The 25191-nt window shown below is 41.3% G+C and overlaps 1 long non-coding RNA gene across 1 annotated transcript in view; it reads right to left on the bottom strand.

The window, feature by feature from the left end:
- Positions 1-3790: 3790 nt before the first annotated feature.
- LOC148348774 (uncharacterized) overlaps positions 3791-25191 on the bottom strand; it is a 99612-nt gene continuing 78211 nt past the window's right edge. Inside the window, exons 2-3 of the long non-coding RNA XR_015847753.1 lie at positions 6643-6707; positions 3791-4085 (exon numbers count right to left, since the gene is read on the bottom strand). This is a non-coding gene — a long non-coding RNA (uncharacterized LOC148348774). The remainder of the gene's footprint in view (positions 4086-6642; positions 6708-25191) is intronic.

Genomic DNA, 25191 nt, shown 5'->3' on the forward strand with positions numbered 1-25191 from the left:
TCTTGTTTCTCACGCTCTCTCCCCCTCTCTCTTTCTTCGTCCCGCCCTCTCTCCTTTTCCCTCCCTCTTTCTCTTATTTCTTTATCTCTCTTTTTCTTTCTCTTTAATCTACTAGTCTGGCCCCCGACAGAATGTTTGTTCTATCCTGTGGCCCCCCGAGTTGAAATGAGTTTGACACCCCTGGTTTAGAATGTCGGTTGTCGTGGGATAATGAATCTTTAAAGAAACAATGTCCTTTTGTGTTGAATAAGACACACGAGACCTACAAATATAATCGAAACACTCAAAGCGCCAAATTCCTGATTGGGATACAGCCAGAAGCAAAATTGGAGTACATGCAAAATTTTGACTGCATTGTGAAATCCAGACACATCGTGATGGTGTGAATTTGGCCAGAAGGATCTTGGCCCAGGGGCTGGAGCCGCCTGCCATGTTGTGTTTTCTTTTTGCAGATTTACCGTGTTTTCACACCAATAGGGGGCACCATAGTTGGTTCTATTTTAGAATTAACGCTACTGGAGACCAATGTTCCCTCTAAACTGCGCACATGCGCAATTGCACACTGCTCGCACATTTTCAGCGCACAAGAAAATCTAGCCAGCGCAGAAAAATGTGGGCTCAAAATTACTTATGAAGAAGCGACTTAAGTCAAAGTTACAGTGCATAAAGGTCAAAATACACGAGTTCCCCTGACGTTGTGTCCTAAATGCGGTATTTTGAAGTCGAGTCGAAGTAGAATGAAGTTGAGTAAAGTCAGTAGAGTTTGTCGAGAACCGGCTTCTTCGGCTCGGCTCACTAAAAGGAAACGGCTTTTCGGGTCCTAAACGGCTCTTCAGGTTGTTTTTGCTTCTTTAATCCCAACATGACCAAATATTATGTAAAATGATGCACAAAATGACTTAAAGGAAGGGGGGAATAGAACAAAAAAGAAAAAAATACCAAAATGAAAAAGTAGTGTAAAGCTGAGAAAAAAAAGAAACAAAAGGAAGAGAAAAAAGAAGGTAAAATTCAGAAAAGGCCAGAAAAAAAGAAAAGAAAGAAATAAGTAAAAAAAAAAATAGAGAACAAAAAGAAAAAAGTAACAACTTGGAAAAAATAAACACAATGACATTTTTTTAAAGGAATTAAAAAAAAAAAGTAGAAAAAAAACACGGAAAAAAGAAGAAAAAGTATGTGTTGCATTCAAATAATTGCCAATGACATCAAGTGAATCTTGTTGCCAACATTGCACTTCCACTCAAAAATGTGATTAAGTACAGTTCTGTATCTTACAACCGACTAAATAAGGCCCCCAAAATGTTAATATTATGCGACAAAATATATCAGGAAATCAAAAGAAATGGATATCTTGTGAAAGAATTGGAAGAACAAACGACGTTTGTAGGCCGTACAACCTTTGCAATAGTACATGAGTCAATTCATTCAAAAGAGAAAAATCATTTTGCATTGCCGGAAACTCCACAAAATGTAACGTGATGTCAAGTTTTGGACATGTTTGATCATGATTTAGTTGCCACACTTGGGATTGCTGTTGCTCACTGTTGTTTCAAGCGTTGCTCACAGACTTTGTGTGAATGCTCAGACCCCTGGAAAATGACCGGGAACATTGGTGCCTTCTGCTGGAATAAAATGTTTCCCCTTGTTGATACAAGGTGTACATGCTCCGTGCTGTACTGTTTTCTTACATTTCCCCCCAAAATTAGATACGTTTGCGTGAGGGGGAGGGGGGGGGTCATTTTTCGGCACAACACAGACAAGCATACAAGTGTGCGTATTTAGAATTACAGCTGAAGCAAAACTGAGTTTGGTTGTGGTTTGTTTAAGTATTAAAGGATTTTATACATTTGACTATAAAGGATTTTATAGTCAAATGTATAGTTGGATCGGGGATCGATACAGGAAACAGAATCAGGATACGGGTAGCCGGGACATGAGGATACGGGTAGCCGGGACATAAGAACGGAGCTTGGATCGGGGATCGATACAGGAAACAGAATCAGGATACGGGTAGCCGGGAAAGGAGAACAGAGATTGGATTGGGGATCGATACATTAAACAGAATCAGGATACGGGTGGCCGGGACAGGAGAACGGAGCTTGGATCGGGGATCGATACAGAAAACAGAATCAGGATACGGGTAGCCGGGACAGGAGAACGGAGCTTGCATCGGGGATCGATACAGGAAACAGAATCAGGATACGGGTAGCCGGGACATAAGAATGGAGCTTGGATCGGGGATCAATACAGGAAACAGAATCAGGATACGGGTAGCCGGGACAGGAGAACAGAGCTTGGATCGGAGATCGATACAGGAAACAGAATCAGGATACGGGTAGCCGGGAGAGGAGAACGGCGCTTGGATCGGGGATCGATACAGGAAACAGAATCAGGATACGGGTAGCCGGGACAGGAGAACAGAGCTTGGATCGGGGATCGATACAGGTAACAGAATCAGAATACCGGTAGCCGGGACAGGAGAACGGAGCTTGGATCGGGATCGATACAGAAAACAGAATCGGGATACGGGTAGCCGGGACAGGAGAACAGAGCTTGCATCGGGGATCGATACAGGAAACAGAATCAGGATACGGGTAGCCGGGACATAAGAACGGAGCTTGGATCGGGGATCGATACAGGAAACAGAATCAGGATACGGGTAGCCGGGACATAAGAAAGGAGCTTGGATCGGGGATCGATACAGGAAATAGAATCAGGATACGGGTAGCCGGGACATAAGAACGGAGCTTGGATCGGGGATCGATACAGGAAACAGAATCAGGATACGGGTAGCCGGGACAGGGAGAACGGAGCTTGGATCGGAGATCGAAACAGGAAACAGAATCAGGATACGGGTAGCCGGGACAGGGAGAACGGAGCTTGGGTCGGGGATCGATACAGGAAACAGAATTAGGATACGGGTAGCCGGGACATAAGAAAGGAGCTTGGATCGGGGATCGATACAGAAAACAGAATCAGGATACGGGTAGCCGGGACAGGAGAACGGAGCTTGGATCGGAGATCGAAACAGGAAACAGAATCAGGATACGGGTAGCCGGGACAGGGAGAACGGAGCTTGCATCGGGGATCGATACAGGAAACAGAATTAGGATACGGGTAGCCGGGACAGGAAGAACGGAGCTTGGGTCGGGGATCGATACAGGAAACAGAATTAGGATACGGGTAGCCGGGACAGGAGAGTGGAGATTGGACCGGGGATCAATACAGGAAACAGAATCAGGATACGGGTAGCCGGGACAGGAGAACAGAGCTTGGATCGGGGATCGATACAGGTAACAGAATCAGGATACGGGTAGCCTGGACAGGAGAACGGAGATTGGATCGGGGATCGATACAAGAAACACAATCAGGATACGAGTAGCCAGGACTGGAGAACGGAGCTTGCATCGGGGATCGATACAGGAAACACACTCAGGATACGAGCAGCCAGGACGGGAGAATGGACCTTGGATCGGGGATCGATACAGGAAACAGAATCAGGATATACGGGTAGCCGGGACAGGAGAACGGAGATTGGAGTGGGGATCGATACAGGGAACAGGTCAGGATCAAAATGGGAGCCAGGGTCAAAAGCGCTTGTCCTTCATGCGCTGAGGATAGCAGACGGACTGACAAGGAGTGAATGAAAATGACGTGTTCCAATAGGAGGAGGACTAGGGAACGAGTGGCAGCTGGGACTGAACGAGAGAGCACAGGGGAGAGCAATGGGCAAATCATGACAATAACAGGTTGAAATAACTTTGGACCTTTCTTCTGTCAATCACATAAACAATTTATCATATCCTACATCATTTCAACAATCAATTTGTGAGCCCATTTGAAAATATCCCATTGTTTGAATCACATGTGTGAGAAGCGTCCTTTCTCCAGAAGATGATAAGAAAAACAAACATAAAAATAAAATACATTTGAGTTGCATAACGTATGCGTGCATGAAGGAAAAAATGGCGATCTCAAGAAGAAACTCTGCGTTTTGGTCCAGCTTCTCACGGAAGCCACCAGCCGCTGTTCTTCCTCATGGTCAGCTCCTGCGGCCTCCTGGGAAATGTTGTCAGTAATACCGGCAGCTGCAGCAAACACACAAACATGATCACATTCTGCACCGGTTGCACGCACCAAATCTATAAGACAAACATGAGAGGTGCTAACATTGCACAGTATACAATAAACAGACATGGGTGCGAAGATTTGAAGCTGGGGGTGAAGGTATTCTATCCTCGGATGTCTATCGATCAGTTTTCTTCGGGGGTAGGATAAACAAAATCGATTAAAATCAATGATTAAAAGTGTTGCCAACTCATTAGATCATCGATTCGTCGTATCGCGTGATTTATGAACGTTGAATTAGTGTCAAGACCAGAACAGAAGGAGGACCCAGATGTGTAACGTTACTCACAAGTTTATTGAGGTATAGAGGAAAATCAGCGCCAGCAATCCGGTGCTCGCTGGACGTGGGATGCAAGCCACTCACACGATTGGAGTGTGTTCTGAATGCGGAAGTGGATCTTCTGGAGCGGGAAATCGGGAAAAACAGGTCGTTAGCCGGGACAGGAGATCAGAACGTGGTCTGGGTAAAAAAAACGGGTCTTTAGCCGAGACGGGAGATCAGAATGTGGTCGGGGTCAAAAAACGGGTCGTAGCTGGAGACAAACAGAGAAATCAGGAACGGACGAGTGGAAAACGGGTGACGAAACAGGACCGACGGGAGTCAGAGTCAAAAACATGCATTTCAGGTGAATTGGCCGGTCCAAATTGTCCCTAGGTGTGAATGAGCGAGTGAGTTGTCTGTTCCCGTGTGCCCTGCTATTGGCTGGCAACCAGTTCAGGGTGTCCCCCGATGATTGCTGGGATGGGCTCCAGCACCCCCGCGACCCTACTGAGGATAAGCGGTGTAGCTAATGGGATGAGGTATTAGAGTATTCCAAAAGTGATTGAAAGTAATCCAGTTAAAGTAACCCTACCCAACCCTACTTGGATTCCAAACCAAAACATTATCATCACCCTCGCTTTTCTTGCGGGTGATAATCATATTTCACACTTCGGCCGAAGTGTTTTTGAAAAAAAAATATAAAAAATCTCCGAAAGAGACGCGCTAACATTTCGTGGTCCCAGACTCTTTCGACGAACCTTCTTTACCTTTCGTTCATAATAACAAGGACACCGTAAAACAAGTATCCATTATTTTCGCTCTGGAAAAAATAGACTTGCAGGCAAGTCTGGTATTTTCGAGGCGATAAGAAGCTCCCGGCTCGTTCTTCTCGCTGACCTTGGTTTGTGCAAGAAAAAAAAAAGAAAAGAAAAATCAATGTGCTTTGAAAAGGGACAGAAGGCAGTATTCACTTTCTGTTAAGGTGTCGCGCGTCTCACCCTGAAGCGAAGACAGCTGAAGAGAGAAGCGGTTCAGCTAGTTAGCGTTTATCTGAGCAGACAGGCCAAGAAACACAACACGGGATGCAGATAGGTCATATCTGCACGGCAGCTTTCTCATTTTTTATTATCAGGCCAAAAATATTGAAATACCCGTCATAAAAAAACTCATTCAGTGCCATAACGTATAAATGCGTTTTCAGAAGCATTGTCCCCGAGTACCAAAATGTAAAAATATCTCATCTCATCAGCTGCACCGCTTATCCTCAGTAGGGTCGCGGGGGTGCTGGAGCCCATCCCAGCAATCATAGGGCAGTGGGCAGGATTAATCATGTGATTTTGTTTAAGCCAATCAGATATATCAGATATGGCAACTGGTTGCCAGCCAATCACAGGGCACACAGGGACAGACAACTCGCTCGCTCATTCACACCTAGGGACAATTTGGACAGGCCAATCCACCTGAAATGCATGTCTTTGGAATGTGGGAGGAAACCAGAGTGCCCGGAGGAAACCCACGCAATCACGGGGAGAACATACAAACTCCGCACAGTAAGTCCGGTAGCTGGATTTGAACCCACACGGGAGTTTCCCAAGACCTTAGAATTGTGCCGCACACGCTGACCACTGCGCCGCGGTGCTGCCCATGTAAAAATATGCAATTTTTAATATTATCAATAATCTCATCTCATCTCATTAGCTACACCGCTTATCCTCAGTAGGATCGCGGGGGTGCTGGAGCCCATCCCAGCAATCATCGGGCAGTGGGCAGGGGACACCCTGAACTGGTTGCCAGCCAGTCGCAGGGCACACAGGGACAGACAACTCACTCGCTCATTTACACCTAGGGACAATTTGGACCGGCCAATTCACTTGAAATGCATGTTTTTGGAATGTGGGAGGAAACCGGCGTGCCCGGAGGAAACCCACGCAAGCACGGGGAGAACATACAAACTCCGCACAGTAAGGCCGGGAGCTAGATTTAAACCCACGCAGGAAGTTCCTTAGAACTGTGCCGCACACGCGCTAACCACTGTGCCACCGTGCTGCGGTTCTTATGTCTTTTATCGGCATATTTGGTATTGGAGTAATCCAAAAGTAATTGAAAGTAATCAAGTTAAAGTAACCCTACCCACTCTCAACTCATGTGCATTTTGGTTGCTAAACCCCAGCACCATTTTGTTATAGCTCCTCTCCCGTTTGCACCGGTGACAAACAGCAAAAAAGGTCGAATCCGAAATGCGAAGTAGTACGAACCGATGTCAAAGACACGCTGACCACCACCACCGGGTCTTCGGATTTAGCTGTCCGGTATTGGCCAGCTTCAAACAAATGAGAAAATCCATGCAAGTACATTAGCAACAATCGCTGAGGCCTTTGCGTGTCTAATTGCATTCATCGATCTATCCACAACCTCGGCCGCTTGAACCGAAAATATGAAATTAAAGCGCCGGAGTAGACTGATGAAGGATTTTATGCCGTATGATCTCATGTTGGGAATTTTAAAAAGGATCGAGAGCAATGTTCCCTCTAAGCTGAGTGCATGCGCAATCACGCTTTGCCGCGCACAAGAAAATCGAGCCAGCGCACAAAAATCAGGGCTCGAAATTGCTAAGTAAGAAGCGAATTAAGTCAAAGTTACAGTGCATGAAGGTAGAAATACACGGGATCCCCTGACGTTGTGCCCTAAATGCGGTATTTTGAAGTTAAAGTAGAAGTCGAACGAAGTTGAGTAAAGTTAGTAGAATTTGTCGAGAACCGGCTTCTTTGGCTCGGCTCACTAAAAGGAACCGGCTCTTTTTGGGTTCCAAACGGCTCTTCAGGTTGTTTTTGCTTCTTTCATCCCTATATGACCAAATATGATGTAAAATGATGCACAAAATGACTTAAAGGAAGGGGAATAGAACAAAAAGAAAGAAATACCAAAATGAAAAAGTAGTGAAAAGCTGAGAAAAAAAGAAACGAAAGGAAGAGGAAAAAGAAGGAAAAATTCAGAAAAAAGCCAGAAAAAAAGAAAATAAAGAAACAAAGGAAAAAAAGTAAATAGAGAACAAAAAGAAAAAAGTAATTAAGAAGCGACTCAAGTCAAAGTTACAGTGCATGAACGTAAAAATACACAGGTTCCCCTGACGTTGTGTCCTAAATGCGGTATTTTAAAGTCGAGTCAAAAGAGAGCGAAGTTGAGTAAAGTTAGTAGAGTTTGTCGAGAACCGGCTTCTTTGGCTCGGCTCACTAAAAGGAACCGGCTCTTTTGGGTTCCAAACGGCTCTTCAGGTTGTTTTTGCTTCTTTCATCCCTATATGACCAAATATGATGTAAAATGATGCACAAAATGACTTAAAGGAAGGGGAATAGAACAAAAAGAAAGAAATACCAAAATGAAAAAGTAGTGAAAAGCTGAGAAAAAAAGAAACGAAAGGAAGAGGAAAAAGAAGGAAAAATTCAGAAAAAAGCCAGAAAAAAAGAAAATAAAGAAACAAAGGAAAAAAAGTAAATAGAGAACAAAAAGAAAAAAGTAATTAAGAAGCGACTCAAGTCAAAGTTACAGTGCATGAACGTAAAAATACACAGGTTCCCCTGACGTTGTGTCCTAAATGCGGTATTTTAAAGTCGAGTCAAAAGAGAGCGAAGTTGAGTAAAGTTAGTAGAGTTTGTCGAGAACCGGCTTCTTTGGCTCGGCTCACTAAAAGGAACCGGCTCTTTCGGGTCCTAAACGCCTCTTCGGGTTGTTTTTGCTTCTTTCATCCCAACATGACCAAATATTATGTAAAATTATGCACAAAATGACTTAAAGGAAGGGGGAATAGAACAAAAAAGAAAAAAAATACCAAAATGAAAAAGTAGTGAAAAGCTGAGAGAAAAAGAATCAAAAAGAAGAGAAAAAAGAAGGAAAAATTTAGAAAAAAAGCCAGAAAAAAAGAAAAGAAAGAAATGTAGGAAAAAAAGTAAATAGAGAACAAAAAGAAAAAAGTAACAGCCAGGAAAAAATAAACACAATAAGATTTGTCTTTAAAATAATTTAAAAAATTAAAAAAAACAGGCAAAAAGAAGAACAGGTTTGTGTTGCATTCAAATAATTCAAAAGTGAAACTCAGCAAAATGTAAGTTGATGTCAACTTTTGGACATGTTTGACATTGACTTAGTTGCCACACTTGGGATTGCGGTTGCTCACTGTTCTTTCAAGCGTTGCTCACCGACTTTGTGTGAATCCTCAGACCCCTGGAAAATTACAGGGATATTGATCGAGAGAGCCTGAGTTCACAGTCTAGAGTTGAGATTTTTCTGACAGGGGAAAACAATACTGTCATTTTTTTGTCAGTTTAATCTCTTAACCCGTTTTTTATTTTATTTTATTTTAGAGATTTACATTTTTGAATTATGGAAATTATGGTGAAGGAAAATGGATAACGAGCTGCTTAACACCCTAACGGAACGCTGCCGTAACCGTGACAGCCGTGATTGGTCGTTTGTTTACAACACAAGCTAGTCCTCATTATGGTCTGGCCCGGCTGTTTTCTGGCACGCCGGCGCGAATGGATTATGCCGAGAAAAATCTGGACTAACGGCTATTTGAATCCCTTCAGCACCAATGAGACGTCGTTTCGAAAAACGGCTCACTGTAGACTGCAAATTGGGATTTTATAGAAAATTTGATATACAGTGGAACCTGGGTTCTCGACCATAATCGGTTCCAGAACCCTGTTCGAAAACCGATTTGTTCGATCACCGAAATCATTTTTTCCATTAAAAATAATGTAAATCGTTTTAATCCGTTCCAACACCCTGAATGTTTACCTTGAATGTTTAACGTAAACTAAAGCTAACCCAGGCTAATCGTACGGTCGCGTTATCGTAATCTTCCGTACGAAAGATTCCCCTAACATGAACGTGTAAAAATAAAATAAAAAAGGATAAAGAAAAGAATTATGAATAGGATTTCTTACCTTTGTGGTGGTCAGCAGAAGGCGCAGGCAAGATCAGACACTCGCACACCTCCTTGATATTTTGCTATTATTTCTTTCTTAAATGCAATAGTTGTACGCACTACTTTTCTTTTTTCACCAGTAGCAACTTTGCTGCTTGCACTGACTTTCTTCGGAGGCATAAGAAGGGGCTAAAACACCCGTACGCCGCTCGACATCGCACCCTAGCGTACGCACTCACGCATTACCGGCGTTCGAACTCCGATTTTTTTGACCGAACAGCGAAGCAAGAATTTCTCAAAATTTTTGGCCGGTCTCTGATTTGTTGGAACTGAGAGGCGTTTAAAAACCGAGGTTCCACTGTAGTACTGTGTAAATCATGGACGATTTTTAAAACTACATTTTTATGAAATACGAACGCTCCCCTACTTACGACCATTCGTAGATACCAACATTTTTTTCGGGATGTAGAAAATTATCCGGACATTGCTGTAAGTTAAATTGTGTATCGTGCACTTTTTTTCCGACTACAGGACAGTACTGTAGTCCTTCTTTCCGCCACTACTGGCATGTGGCGCTGTGAGAGGTCACCTAGCATCCACCCCGAAGAAGAAAATCCGCTTCCACTTCTTAGGATCGCAAGAATATTGTCACACATTAAACCAGCGTAAAATTCGGAACCGAAGGACGATGAGTGTATTGTGGGAAGTAATTCGGTCATTCTCGACTGAAAGAAGAGCACGCCATTGTGGGAAGTACATATGCTCACCTACTTACGAAAATTCGAGTTACGAAAAGGTACATACGAACGTTTTTTTCAGGATGTCAAAAATAACTTGGACATTGCCGTAAGTTAGATTTTGTATTGTACACCTTTTTCCGAGTATAGAACAGTACTGTAGTGCTTCTTTTCGCCTCTACCGGCGTGTGGCGCTGTGAGAGCTAACCCAGCATCTACCATGAAGAAGAACTACATACTGTACTGTATCTCCAGCGCGCTAAGAACTTTGACATTTTTATTGTTTGATATCTCGCGCATCCATTCGATATGGTTGGTGTGAAGTGTAAAAAAGAGGTGAGCCGTTTATTTTAAAATGAAAGTGGAACAAGAAAGATTGATGCGGTTGAGAAAATGGTCGGAACACTTTTTTTCGGTCATATTTTACCACGGAGGAGGAAGTCGCCTAACTCTTGAAGCCCATCTTCCACAAGTAAGTTAAACTTCACTTTATTTATCTTTATCGAGCATATTATTTTATGAAATGTTTATTTTATAGTACAAAAGATCACAAGCCTTAAACATCCTTATATAAACTTTAAACATACAAAATCTAGCACTGAAGCAACATACGAATAAATTCAACTTACGAACAATCTTCCGGTAACTATCTTGTTCGTAAGTAGGGCAGTGTCTGTACAACGTAAAATAAGAAGTGTTAATTAAACACTCTGTAAATAAGGAACATTTGTTGACCGAGCTAGTGTTCGAATTCACCTTTTAAAGGTGGTGTATGTAACTTCTTGAATATTCTACTCGCTAACACCCTCTTCTGGCTGAAATCAACATTGCAGCTCCTTTTGTTGCATGTGCAAGTATCTGAAACGTTTTAGACACGCTTGACTAAACTCTTGCTTTTTCATTTTTTTAGAGGGATTGGGTTGGTTTGGACTGTATTTCAAACAGTTCTTTTCTTACTTTCACCGTTTTCATCCTACAATTAAAGAAAACCACACGAGTGATATCACTCTATTCTCCCTCACTCCTACCGTCTCCTTCCTTTAACCGTAATGTGCTTTATGGGCGCAACACTTGTGCAAAAAAAGAAGATTAAAGCAGATAAGCACCATGAAAAAATATATATATAAAGGCTCTTTAAACTTACTTGGGAATTGAAACAGAAAAGTTAGATATCGTGAAGTTAAATAAGATTGTTAACAGCGAATAAATATAATGCCAATAAATACAGTAAATGTGAAATATTAGGCACATAATGAAAAAAATAAATCACCCTTGTCTCTAAAATCTGAATTGTGACAGTGACACGAAGAGCATGCCGGGGGCATATTAAATGGACTAACTATAGACTGCCTCACTTTTTAGATGGATCGGGATGTTTTTTTCAAAACTAAGAAAAGCGGCATAATAAAATATATCATAGACATATCCGTATAAACAATTGTTTTAAAATGTAAAATTTCCCAGATAACAAGTGAGGCACACTTTCGATTTTCCATGTCGATCGATCGATCTATCCATCTTTATATATATAATATAAATATATAATTTCAAACATGCATTGATAATATATATTATAATTTTTGTTGTTGTCGTAAGACTTTTGAATATTTAGGTATTGTGCAGGCCAACTGTTTCAAAATCCCCAAAAATATAAATATATAATATTTATAAATATAATATAAAATAAAAAATAAATAATATAAAATGTATTTTTTATTTATAATAAATAAATATATTTATTTATTTATTAATAAATAAATAATGAATACAAATTTATTAAATATAAAAAAAAAAAATATATATAAAAAAATATATATATATATATATATATATATATATATATATATATATATATATAAATAAAAAATATAAAAAAAACATTAAAAAAAATATGTTACGGCTATGCCCGTACAAACCGTCATATTTTTTTTTTCAGACTGATGCATGATGGGAAATCCCCAGGCGGCAGACGCATGCGATTGACAAATTTGCGTTTTTCCGTACAGATTTCCTTGTACTTCATACTCGTCTTAAAATGCATAAAAAACATATTTTGTACGGCAAAACTGTACAAGTTGACACGTATGGTATAAGTTTATTAACAGGGTTGGGTAGGGTTACTTTCACTTGATTACTTTCAATTACTTTTGGATTACTCCAATACCAAATATGATGATAAAAGACAAAAGTAACTAAATATGAATAAAATGACTAAATTGTGTGCAGGCTTGGGGAGTAACGGAACACATGGAACAGCAAAAATGATGTTGGCAAGCTGTTTGGATTCATCTCATCTCATTAGCCGTACCGCTTATCCTCATTAGGGTCGCGGGGGGGCTGGAGCCCATCCCAGCCATCTCCAGGCAGTGGGCAGGGGACACCCTGAACTGGTTGCCAGCCAATCACAGGCTGTTTGGATTGCTTTTCATTTTGTTTCTGTCGCATTTGATGTTCGTTTTGCCGGAGATCAAAGAGATCAAAGCCAGGAGAGAAAGCTTACCACGTGTTGTGAGTCATCATTTGATTCATATTTAGTTTCTTTGGTCTTTTATATTTGAGTGGCGGCAGTAGCCCAGGAGGTAGAGCGCTCGTCTTGGGATCAAGGGATCCCAGTTCGAATCCCGGCTCGTCCGTGTCACATGTCGAAGTGTCCCTGGGTAAGACACTGAACCCCTAATACCCCCAATAAGCAGGTTAGCGCCTTACATGGCTGCAAGGCCACTATTGGGAAATGTGGAGCACATTGTAAAGCGCTTTGAGAAGTCATTGACTTGAAAAGCGCTATATAAAATGCAGATCATTAGCATATTTGGTATTGGAGTCATCCAAAAGTAATTGAAAGTAATCAAGTGAAAGTAACCCTACCCAACCCTGTTTATTGAATATATAAGTAATCTTATATTTTTCCGATCCCTGAATGCGCCTCACTGCTCTAAACATAAGCAACAAGGTCGGTCACCATTGTTTCACGAAAAGATGACCGAAAATGAGTCTCGCCTTGGGGGTTGTATGTCTATGTCCTCACGCAAAGCGGCAAAAGGAACAAGTGCCCGGAGGCAAACTCTGTCCCGAAACAAAATAAACGTATTGGTACAGTTCTTCACCGAACACATTGTTCCCAATCATTGCCAAATGTTTCAACATACTTTCTACAGTCTTCATACAATTTTCCAGAGTGGGTCGAGTAGCCAACAGATGAACTCAAGTTAAAGCACTGTTACTTCAGATTAATATGTAACTCAAGTAGAAGTAAAAAGTATTATTTGAGTAAAAGTAAAAATGTACTTGGTGAAAAAAAGTATTGAGTAACTGTAGCAACGTCTTATTCGTTGAGTTAAAACAAAAACAATCAATCAGATAATCAAATCTTCAAAGTCCACGCAACTAACAACAAATTACAAGTCTGTGTACTCAGATAGTATGTTGGGTGAACCCTCTTTTGATTGAAAAAAATAAAAAACAAATACCGTATTTTCCGCACTATGAGGCGCACCGGGTTATAGGGCGCACCCCGAAAAAATAGTTTTTGGTCCTATATTTGACATACATAAGGCGCACCGGATTATAAGGCGCTACAATGGGAACGTGGACAAAACAGTCAGATAGTTCAGTCCAACTTATTACCCCCTTAACATTCCCAAAGCTTGCAAAGACGCAAATACGTGTCGTAGACACGTGCGGATGCGGTGTCCGTACGATGTCACTCAAATGCATCGTTCCATCATTCGGAAGGTTAAAGTCTTGGGATTCAAGAAATGCCAACCATTCCTTAGTTTCTATTTTCTTTTTCGCTCGCAACTTTACTGTATATATGACAATAAACACTTGGAATTGAGTTGAATTTAAAAATAGACACTCCATTCCATCCATTATCTGCACCGCTGATCACAGAAACATCGAGTTCAGTCTGAAACAAGATACAGGGACAATATATAGCCGGAGTAGCTTACCGAAGTCGTTGTGTTCAATAATAATGTGCAGCCATGGTTATTTTATATCCGTGAGTTTAGTAAATCCAGGAGAATAAAATATTTACAAATACAGAATAGTAAAAAATACTTTCTGTATGCCGTCAACCACGTGCTATACGCATTCATCTTTTTCGGCCAATTGCAGGCTTTGTTTTGCCGCTTCAGCCAATGCCAGCCTGTAAATGATAAAAAGGATCCGCGCCTTGACCTCTGAATAACTTTAGCCAATAGTGATCGATTCAAATGATGATTGACACATTGGTTAGCCAATGAAACGCCAGTAAATAAATCCCAGCATACACCGCGGACTACTTGGCGTTCGGGGGAAAATCTAGTTGGCGGCTGCAAGTTAGTTGGGAGACTTTGCGATTTAATATTGATCCATAAATAAGGCGCACTGTATTATAAGGCGCATGGTCAGCTTTTGAAAAAAATGAAGACTTTTAGGTGCGCCTTATAGTGCGGAAAATACGGTACATATCCGCGGCTACAGCATCATACACTTCGCATAAAAACATTCCTATAACCCTGCCACTGGTCAACTCTAAATATAAGAAACAAGGTCTCTGAAAACTAAAAGCGCCTTAGCATTACATCGCTCTGTTTATTTATGTGATTTCGTTAAAGCCAATCAGATCCGTTTCATGGATTCATGTGATCCTGTTTAAGCCAATCAGAAATGTTGTTTTATACCTGTGCTTTGGATAAATGGGCTAGTACTTATGGGATGGGGGTATTTTCTCTCTGAGCCGATCTTGGAACCAAATCTAGGGGAAAGCGCAGGTGGGATACGTCTCCGATGAAAGGGCTACCCAGCATGCATACGCGACTCAGAGTGTTCTTCTCAAGTTTTTCAATCTTGACAGTAGGTTCCTATGTAAGTAGGCAGGCAGGCAGGCAGGCAGCTAGGTAGGGGTAGGTTGGTAGATTAGTGGGCTGGCGAACCTACAGACACATGTACTGTAGATAGATGCATAGAGACACAGACAGACAGACAAACAGACAGACAAACAGACCGACATACAGACAGGCATACAGACAGACAGGCATACAGACGGACAGACGGACAGACGGACAGACGGACAGACGGACAGACGGACAGACGGACAGACAGACAGACAGACAGACAGACAGACAGTCGGACAGTCGGACAGACGGACAGACGGACAGACGGACAGACGGACAGACGGACAGACGGACAGACAGACAGACGGACAGACAGAATTAACATTTTGGGGGAGGCTGAATGTCTCTAGAAGTTGATGAGAAAGCTTGCATGTCCTATCGTTCCTTAACTTCTCTGAGATGGATTAGAATGAAGTGTCTGAGCCTCTTCTTTGAAATATTTTTAGTGTAAAAATGTCTTACTAAACCTGAAAATACAGTGGTACCTCTACTTACAAATGCCTCTACATACAAACGTTTCAGGTTAAGAAGTACCTGAACGGGAAACAAATGCTTCTGGTTACAAAGATTGCCTCTAGTTACAAAGTCAAAAGTACAGTGCAGTTCGCGCTGCTATTAGCCGCTCCCAGAGTTTCCCGAATGTAAACCAACTGGCGCTTGAAATCTGCCTGGCAACCCAGTGCGCATGCATGCTCCCAGCATGCTCTTCGTGTCACTGTCACAGTTAAGATTTTAGAGATAAGGGTGATTTTTTTGCATTGTGTGCCTAATATTTCACATTTACTGCATTTATAGGCATTATATTCATTCACTGTTAACATTCTTATTTAACTTTCTGTTTCAAAATAGCTGTATATTTACATTATGAATATAATCAATACAATAAGTAGGTAATGTATTACTGTGCTGAAAAGTAAGGTAAGGTATGCAATTCTCTTTCTTCATGGAAGGGGGCGATAAAGAGACCAATTTGTTGCACAAATCAGCCCCAAAAAATATTATTAGTAATAGAACTAGAAAAATAACAGTAAGCAATTCAGGATTTTTTTTATCATGCTGAGTGTTTGCAGATGCTGAGTAAGGCATGCCAGCAGTGTTCCCTCTAAGCTGTGCGCGTGCGCAATTGCGCACTGCTCGCACATTTTCAGCGCAAAAGAAAATCTAGCCAGCGCACAAAAATCAGGGCTCCAAATTAATTAAGAAGCGACTTAAGTCAAAGTTACAGTACATGAAGGTAAAAATACACGGGTTAACCCTGACGTTGTGTCCTAAATGCAGTATTTTGAAGTCGAGTCGAAGTAGAACGAAGTTGAGTAAAGTTAGTAGAGAACCGGCTTCTTCGGCTCGGCTCACTAAAAGGGACCGGCTCTTTCGGGTCCTAAACGGCTCTTCAGGTTGTTTTTGCTTCTTTAATCCCAACATGACCAAATGTTATGTAAAATGATGCACAAAGTGACGTAAAGGAAGGGGGAATAGAACAAAAAAGAAAAAAAATACCAACATGAAAAAGTAGTGAAAAGCTGAGAAAAAAAGAAACAAAAGGAAGAAAAAAAGAAGGAAACATTTAAAAAAAAAAGAGAGTAGGCAGTAGCTCAGGAGGTAGAGCGCTCGTCTTGGGATCAAAGGATCCCAGTTCGAATCCCGGCTCGTCCGTGTTACATGTCAAAGTGTCCTTGGGTAAGACACTGAACCCCTAATACTCCCAATAAGCAGGTTAGCGCCTTACATGGCTGCAAGGCCGCTATTGGGAAATGTGGAGCACATTGTAAAGCGCTTTGCTGATCATTTCATTTCATTTTTGTTGCATTTGATGTTAGTTTTGCCAGGGATCAAAGAGATCAAAGCCAGGAGAGAAAGCTTACCACGTGATGTGAGTTACCATTTTATTCATATGTCTTTTATTAGCATATTTGGTATTGGAGTAATCCAAAAGTCATTGAAGGTAATCCAGTTAAAGTAACCCTACCCAACCCTGTGAATAAGATGTACCAATAAACTCACGAAACTTTACTGCACGTCACTGGTAAAGGCATCAAGGGAAGGGATTCTGCGACTTTCGTAAAGTGTCGAGAAAGCTTTTGCCTTCATTTGCATTTCAAAAAGACGCGCTAGGGGATCCCAACCCGGCCTAACGGTTTTAGTCTGAGTCCCCCCAAACAATGACATCATCTATCCAAAGCAGGCGCTCAGCTTGGCCACTTGCATCCTGGACCTCTAATTGGTCAGGCAGTATATGCCAGGAGGGACATTACCTTGCAGTCTTAAATTGTTACTTTGGGCTGCTGCACAGGATATTTAGTGAGGCTGAGCCATTCTCTTTCCCTTGAGAGTCAGTTAGGGGTTTGTTATATTGCCTGGAAGAAAGTGCAGAGACATACAGTACAGTGTGCTGCAAATGACAGGATTCTGCCATGAGGTTCCCTAGATACGGACAAGGTAGCAGGTAATGGCTGGAAAATCAACTATAAATCCATCCATTATCTGCACCGCTTATCCTCAGTAGGGTCGCGGGGGTGCTGGAGCCCATCCCAGCTATCCTTGGGCAGTGGGCAGGGGACACCCTGAACTGGTTTCCAGCCAATCGCAGGGCACAGAGAGACAGAGGAAGGATTTTTTACATTTAACTATAAAGGATTTTGTATGATTGAACACAAATTATATTTAATCAGTGTTCATTTTACCTGTGAAAAGTGATGGGTCCCGGGGACTTGCATGCTCAAAAATCTATGGGTCCCAACAGAGATCTATGGGTCCCCAAAATGTAGTGCTATCGAGGTTGAAATTGTAAATCGGTGACAAATACATGTATATAATATAAATCTATATTTTCACTCAGTTTTAATCATCACACTTATTCGGTTATACAAAGCAGTTATCACTTCAGATTTTTCAGTTCACAAAAATATTGTACATTATAAGAAATAATATTGCTGAAATATTAGTCTATATATTCATGCAGTTTTAATCACTTCAGATTTTTCAGTTCATATGTTCTTCGTGGTTTGCTGTCCCGCTTCAATTGTAATGCCTTCTCGATTGCAGCAACGGAATTTCCATAGCTAATTTTTGGTTTTCATTGTCGTTGTGCCGATTTAATGTGCTTTTCTGAAAGTTCGTATTGCGAAATGATTTATGCAATCCAGTTTTTTTGTCACGCTGGGTGCATGCATCACAGAACATGTAGCCTCCATTATCAGCCTCCTCATAGCGTAACCGGGAATATAATTGAGTCCATTTTGGCAGAAAAGTCCTTTTCTTGCTCAAAGTATTCTTTTGTTTATTATCTTTCGTCGAATCGTTCGCTTCAAAACACATGTTTTCCTTGCCTTCGCGGTCTTCTGAAGAATTTCTCCGCCGTTTTCTCGTGCCGGAATTTTTGCCATTGTTACCACTTTCCGTATTATGTTTCAAGTTATTACTGACACTAAAGAAATTACCAATTTCTTTTTGGATTTGCACCTAATACCAAATGTTTTTCGGAGGCATACTTCTCTTTCACTCGACAACCGCCACAACAATGACATCATCTCGAAGCAACGAGATCTCGTTTGCCCGGATCGCCGCGAGACCAAAACAACAATGGCGGATGGCGGATCTGCCTGGCGAAAAGTTTAGAGTGCGGTAAACACTGAAACTACAGTCTGTCCGTCATTTCGATGGCTTGGATATTGGAACATAAACCCCAGAAGCAGTATGTCCTAAGACTTAGAGAGATAACCAGAGACAAAGAATAATGACAGGTGGATAATAACAATTTTTAAAAAGTCAGTAGGAGAGAAAGGGGCAGCACGGCGGCGCAGTGATGAGCGCGTGTGCGGTACGGTTCTAAGGTCTTGGGAACCTCCTGTGTGGGTTCAAATCCAGCTACCGAAATTACTGTGCGGAGTTTGTATGTTCTCCCCGTGCTTGCGTGGATTTCCTCCAGGCACTCTGGTTTCCTTCCACATTCCAAAGACATGCATTTCAGGTGGATTGGCCGGTCCTAATTGTCCCTAGGTGTGAATGAGCGAGCGAGTCGTCTGTCCCTGTGTGCCCTGCGATTGGCTGGCAACCAGTTCAGGGTGTCCCCTGCCCACTGCTGGGATGGGCTCCAGCACCCCCGCGACCCTACTGAGAATAAGCGGTGTAGCTATGAGATGAGATGAGTAAGAGAGAGAAGCCTGGCCCAACCCGAATGCAATGCTGGACATTTTAGGCCGTGACCCGAACATAATGATTGACATTTCAGGCCAGTGGGGCTCTGGCTTAAGATCTTACATCTAAAGAAGACCTAAGGGAGAAATTTAAGGCCCGCCAAAGATCTTTAGAGTAATAAACATTTAATTAGAAACCAAATGGAAGTTTTGAACTTATAAAAACTTGCATTAGAAGGATTCAAATTCATCGACTATTACCAACTACATAAACTCGCCCTTCTTAAGGACTCTCCGAGTACAGTCCCCCGCGTTTGTGTCTGACATGCTAACATCCAAATAATTTACTCGTCTAATGAATCCCTGAGCTGGAAAGACCCGGCAGCTCTCCTGTGTTTCCGACAATGGGAACACATTTCTGGAAGATGAGATTGCACAGTTGTATGTAAATGAAGTGGAAACAATCCCGGCGCTTGGAGGGTTCCAGTCTTTGCCTACCAACTGTTTTTTTTCTCGCTTTGTTCACTGCTCCAAAAGTCTGCCATTGTTAAAATCAATGATCGGATCAACATAATTGTGTTTAGTTATATTAATAGTTACAAAGATGTGTAAATTACCTTATTTTCTGGACTATAAGGTACACCCAAATCCCCCAAATTGGCCCAAATTTAGAACCTGCGCCTTATAAACCAGTGCGCCTTATATACAGACAAAATTGGAAATACGTAACCAAGTTTGTGCAATTATTGATCGGTCCATAAATTTGATCACTGACCACGATTGCATAGTAATGGTGACAATGGGAATCGAACCGGATAGCAATGGTAACAGCACCCATTACTAACCACCTCTCCACTAGGTACACAAGTGGTTCTTCGTAAGTAGGGGAGCTTATGTACTTCCCACAATGGTGTACGCTTCATTCAGTCGAGCATGACCGAATTACTTCCCACAATGCACGTATCGTCCTTCGGTTCAGAAAGTCGGCTGTACCACTGGTTTAAAGTGTGACAATATTGTCGCCGTCCTTTCCAATAATAACATCAATAATTTGTGGTACAGTGACTAAAAATGGTGTAATGATGATAATATATTTTCACTCGCACTCCGCACTAGGATCTGGGGTTGATTCCCATTGCATTCAAACTTATGCAATTCTCAGTGTTCTGGTTTGCCCGCGTCCCCTGCGTCCTAGACGCATCATTTTTGGACGCATCGTGTCAAATCAACATGCGTCCCCGGGACGGAATTTTTTGACACCAAATTGTCATTATTACCCGATTACTTTTTTTTTTTAACAAAGATTTACCGCACTCCAAACTTTTCGTCAGGCAGATCCGCCATTGTTGTTTTGGTCTCGCGCCGATCTCGGCAAACGAGATCTCGTTGCTTCGAGATGACGTCATTCTTTTGGTGGATGTCTAGTAAAAGAGAAGTATGCCTCCGAAAAAACGGTTGGTATTAGGTGCAAATCAACAAAAAAAATTTAATTTCTTCAGTGTCGGTAATAAGTCAAAAAATAATACAGAGAGTGGTGACAACGGCAATAATCCTGGCACGAAAAAACGGTGGAGAAATTCTTCGGAAGACCGCGAAGGCAAGGAAAAGTCGTGTTTTGAAGCGAACGATTCGATGAAAGATAATAAACAAAAGAATACTCCTAGCAAGAAAAGGACTTTTCTGCCAAAATGGACTCAATTATATTCCTGGTTACGCTATGAGGAAGATGAGAACGGAGGTTACATGTTCTGTGATGTGTGCACCCAGCGTGACAAAAAAACTGGATTGCATTAATCATTTCGCAATACGAACTTTCAGAAAAGTACATTAAATCGGCACTACGACAATGAAAACCAAAAATTAGCTATGGAAATTCCGTTGCTGCAATTGGACCTTGAGAAGGCATTACAACTGTGGCGGGACAGCAAAGCACGAAGGATATATGAACTGAAAAATCTGAAGTGAATAAAACTGCATGAATATACAGTATAGACTAATATTTCAGCAATATTATTTTGTATAATGTACAATATTTCTATGAATTGAAAAATCTGAAGTGATAACTGCTTTGTATTACCAATTAAGTGTGATGATTAAAGCTGAAGGAATATATAGATTTATATATTTATTTATATATTTGTCGCCGATTTACAATTTCAACCTCGATAACACTAAATTTTCGGGACCCAAGTTATATTATTATTACTAAAGCTTTGAAAACTCTCTCGGTGTACCGTCTTTCTTTGTAAATATGTCTAACCATGTATAATATGTATTTGCAACTGTATATTTTTGTAATGTATTTATTTGTATTTATTTTGGACACTTATTTTGATATGTTTTGCATGGGCGAATGAAAAAGAAGGGGCGTAACAAACGCGGGATGACAGGAAGTGGGGTAAAGGTGAGACCTGTTTGTGGACGTGGCGGACAATAGTGGATATATATTTTTCCCACCCTTACATTTGGAAATAGACACTTTTTTCCTTGGATTACTTTTAATGGGACCCGGACTCTGCAGGTCTGCATCAAACCTTAAGCACCGGTATCATTTTCCGTTCATTTTGCCGGCTGTGATGTTTGGACCGTGCACTTTGATGAAGGACATGCAGTTTCAATCGCAGGACTTGAAGTCGAGTTTGGGTTAATGTTGTGTTTGTGTTACATTTTTTAATGTGGGCGCATGCGGTTTATATACAGGTGTAAGTACAAAATCAGTTTTCTTCTTAAAATATGGTGGGTGGGGCCTATAATCAGGTGCGCTCTATAGTCCGGAATTTACCGTACTTGTATTCAATATATTCTGATTGGTTTTCTTTTGTCCAACCTGAGGCCCTACAGTAGTTTGAATTCCATGCACCTTATAGTCTGGTGCGCCTTATCGTGCAGAAAATATGGCACACAAACAGATTAGTGAGTAAACACACTCCAGGTTTGTCCCCGAGCGGGTTCTGCTTTCCGTCAAGGTGACTAATTCAATTCCGGTTATTTGTCCGACCTGTTTTGATGACAATGATTTCCTGCCCTGCTGCCTGAGCCGCAACGGAGCGAGTGAAGGTTTATCTCGGTGGCTCTCCGATAAAATGCGAAGTGAGCTGTAAAGAGATTCCGTTCCTCGCCCCGGTTTACTACTGTTATGCAGAAACATGAATCTCAGTTGATTGGGAGGGGGAAAAAAAAAGTACGGAGCTCCGTAAAAGCCGCAGTCTTGATGGATTTTGGAGGTCGATTGAAGTAGCAAGTATATTTCACCGGCAACAAGTACGATCTGTAAAAAAGGATGGGATTTATGAAGGTCCCCGTATTGTAATCGGTGAACATCAGTCTCGAGTACGGTGGAATCAAAAGTGTTGTCTGACTTTGAAATTTACAGTAGCTCGTCTTCGAATCTAAAGCAGACTCTCAGGGAAGTAGAAAAAATAGCATAGAATCCGGAAACATAATCGTGTTTTTCTGGCAGTGAACCGATGTGATTTAGTTCAGATTTCAGGGTTGGGTAGGGTTACTTTAACTGGATTACTTTCAATGACTTTTGGATTACTCCAATACCTAATATGCTAATGAAAGACAAAATAAACTAAATATGAATAAAATGACTAAATTTTGTGCAGGCTTGGGGAGTAACGGAACACATGGAACGGCAAAAATGATGTTGGCAAGCTGTTTGGATTTATTTTCATTTTGTTTCTCTCGCATTTTATGTAAGTTTTGGCCCCGGTGCTATGAAATGCCCTGCCTCCGGAGATAAGATCTACAACCTCAATGGAAGTTTTTAAATCAAGGCTTAAGACATACTTCTATTCCAAACCATATGATTGATGCCCACCTCATATTCCGTATGGTCCTGTCTTTTTCCGACTACCTGCCTGGTGGTGATACGAAGGAGAAGGACGATTTGAGATGAGTCAGTGGACCAACGTTTGACCTGAAGCATGTGAACGCCTGCATGGACCAGCTGGCAGGGATGGGAAGCTGCGTCGTGGCCGTCATAGACTTTCTGGACCAGTTTACAGTGGCTGGGGGGCGTCGCTGCTGTCATGCACTTTCTGGACAAATTTTCAACATGTTACCAAGAGTTTACTATGTTTGTGTACTGTAATCAGGGTTGGGTAGGGTTACTTTAACTGGATTACTTTCAATTAATTTTGGATGACTCCAATACCAAATATGCTAATAAAAGACAAAAGAAACTAAATATGAATAAAATGACTAAATTTTGTGTAGGCTTTTGGAGTAACGGAACACATGGAACGGCAAAAATGATGTTGGTAAGCTGTTTGGATTTATTTTCATTTTGTTTCTGTCGCATTTTATGTTTGTTTTGCCGGAGATCGAAGAGATCAAAACCAGGAGAGAAAGCTTACCACGTGTTGTGAGTCATCATTTTATTCATATTTAGTTTCTTTTGTCTTTTATGAGCATATTTGGTATTGGAGTCATCCAAAAGTAATTGAAAGTAATCCAGTTAAAGTAACCCTACCCAACCCTGGTGATAAATATGGGAAAAAGACCAAAATCAGGAAAGGGGGTATATACATTTTCCTCTTCCGTGGGTCTCAAATAATGGTTATAATCCATAAAGACAGTTCTATCAATGGTTTTTCTCACAGTTGAATGAAGTCTTCAACACACAGCGGTTATCTCTTTTCAAGTTTCAAAGTGAGCATTGTTAAGGCACAGTTTAGCCAGTGAACATATTTTGCATTTAAATGTAATTTGTATTTGATCGTACAAAATCCTTTATAGTCAAATGTATAAAATCCTTCAGAGCTTTAATAAGTGGAATCAACATTTCAAAACTACATTTTGTATTTCCTTGGGTTGTCTCTGTGAGCTATTTAAATTGGTTTGATGATATGAAACCTCTGTGAGTGATAAACAGGGTTGGGTAGGGTTACTTTAACTGGATTACTTTCAATTACTTTTGGATTACTCCAACACCAAATAGGCTTGGGGAGTAACGGAATACATGGAACGGCAAAAATAATGTCGGCAAGCTGTTTGGATTGATTTTCATTTTGTTTCTGTCGCATTTTATGTTCGTTTTGCCGGAGATCAAAGAGATCAAAGCCAGGAGAGAAAGCTTACCACGTGTTGTGAGTCATAATTTGATTCATATTTAGTTTCTTTTGTCTTTTATTAGCATATTTGGTATTGGAGTCATCCAAAAGGAATTGAAAGCAATCAAGTTAAAGTAACCCTACCCAACCCTGAGTTCAATGAGGTTTGATTTGTTTATCTTTTTGATTGAATGATAAGTGAGCAGCGTTTGGGTATTCCCCGACATAGGGCTTGAATTGAGTCTGTGGGTATTTTTTTGCTTGCTTTTTTTGTTTTCAACTCCCTAAATAGAAAACTGTGGGTGATTTGACATTTAGGGTCTCATAATATAGACACTAATGGCTGTCACTAAAACATGGTGGAAAGACTGACTTTTAGTTTATGTCTATCTTTGAAAAATACACAGTTGAACATACAAATGACAGAACAATATCAAATTGGGGTTACCATGGCGTTCGCCGCAGAGTACATACCTGCTTATCTTTCTGGCTTTTTAACAACCGATTCCTTATTCTCTCAGCGGCGTAAAAACCTGGGAGTGGAACCTGGGTGTATGACTTTTTATTGCCCTGCAATGGAAAGTAACAGTGATACAGCTCTAATCTGGGTGATATTCTTTTACATGGCGGAGGGCCGACTCAGTCAATGCACAGATGACTGATAAGAATAATCTTTTAACAGCCGTGTTTATATCTCGCACCACTGCAAACACAGTCGATCCTCTCCGTGGGGTCGAGCTCTACCTCCACCGCCTCAAGTTTATGGACTCGCTCATATTTTTGGCTAATGTGAACTGGCCCTTGTACAACTGCGTTACTTAAGAACAAACCTTATGTACAGGCTGCTAAACGAATAAAAATACAGGACGTTTGTCAGGAACGGAACGGAGACAGAACCCACTCAGTTTCTCTCAGTTTTGTTACGGTAAATTCCGGACTATAGAGCGCACCTGATTATAAGCCGCACCCACCCCATTTCAAGAGGAAAACCGATTCTGTACATACACAAGCCGCACCTGTATATAAGCCGCACGCGCCCATATTTAAACATGTTACACAAACACAAAATTAAC

The sequence above is a fragment of the Urocampus carinirostris genome, chromosome 18 (assembly GCF_059441175.1).
Source record: "Urocampus carinirostris isolate Australia breed hairy pipefish chromosome 18, RoL_Ucar_1.0, whole genome shotgun sequence".
In the NCBI taxonomy this organism is placed as follows: domain Eukaryota; kingdom Metazoa; phylum Chordata; class Actinopteri; order Syngnathiformes; family Syngnathidae; genus Urocampus; species Urocampus carinirostris.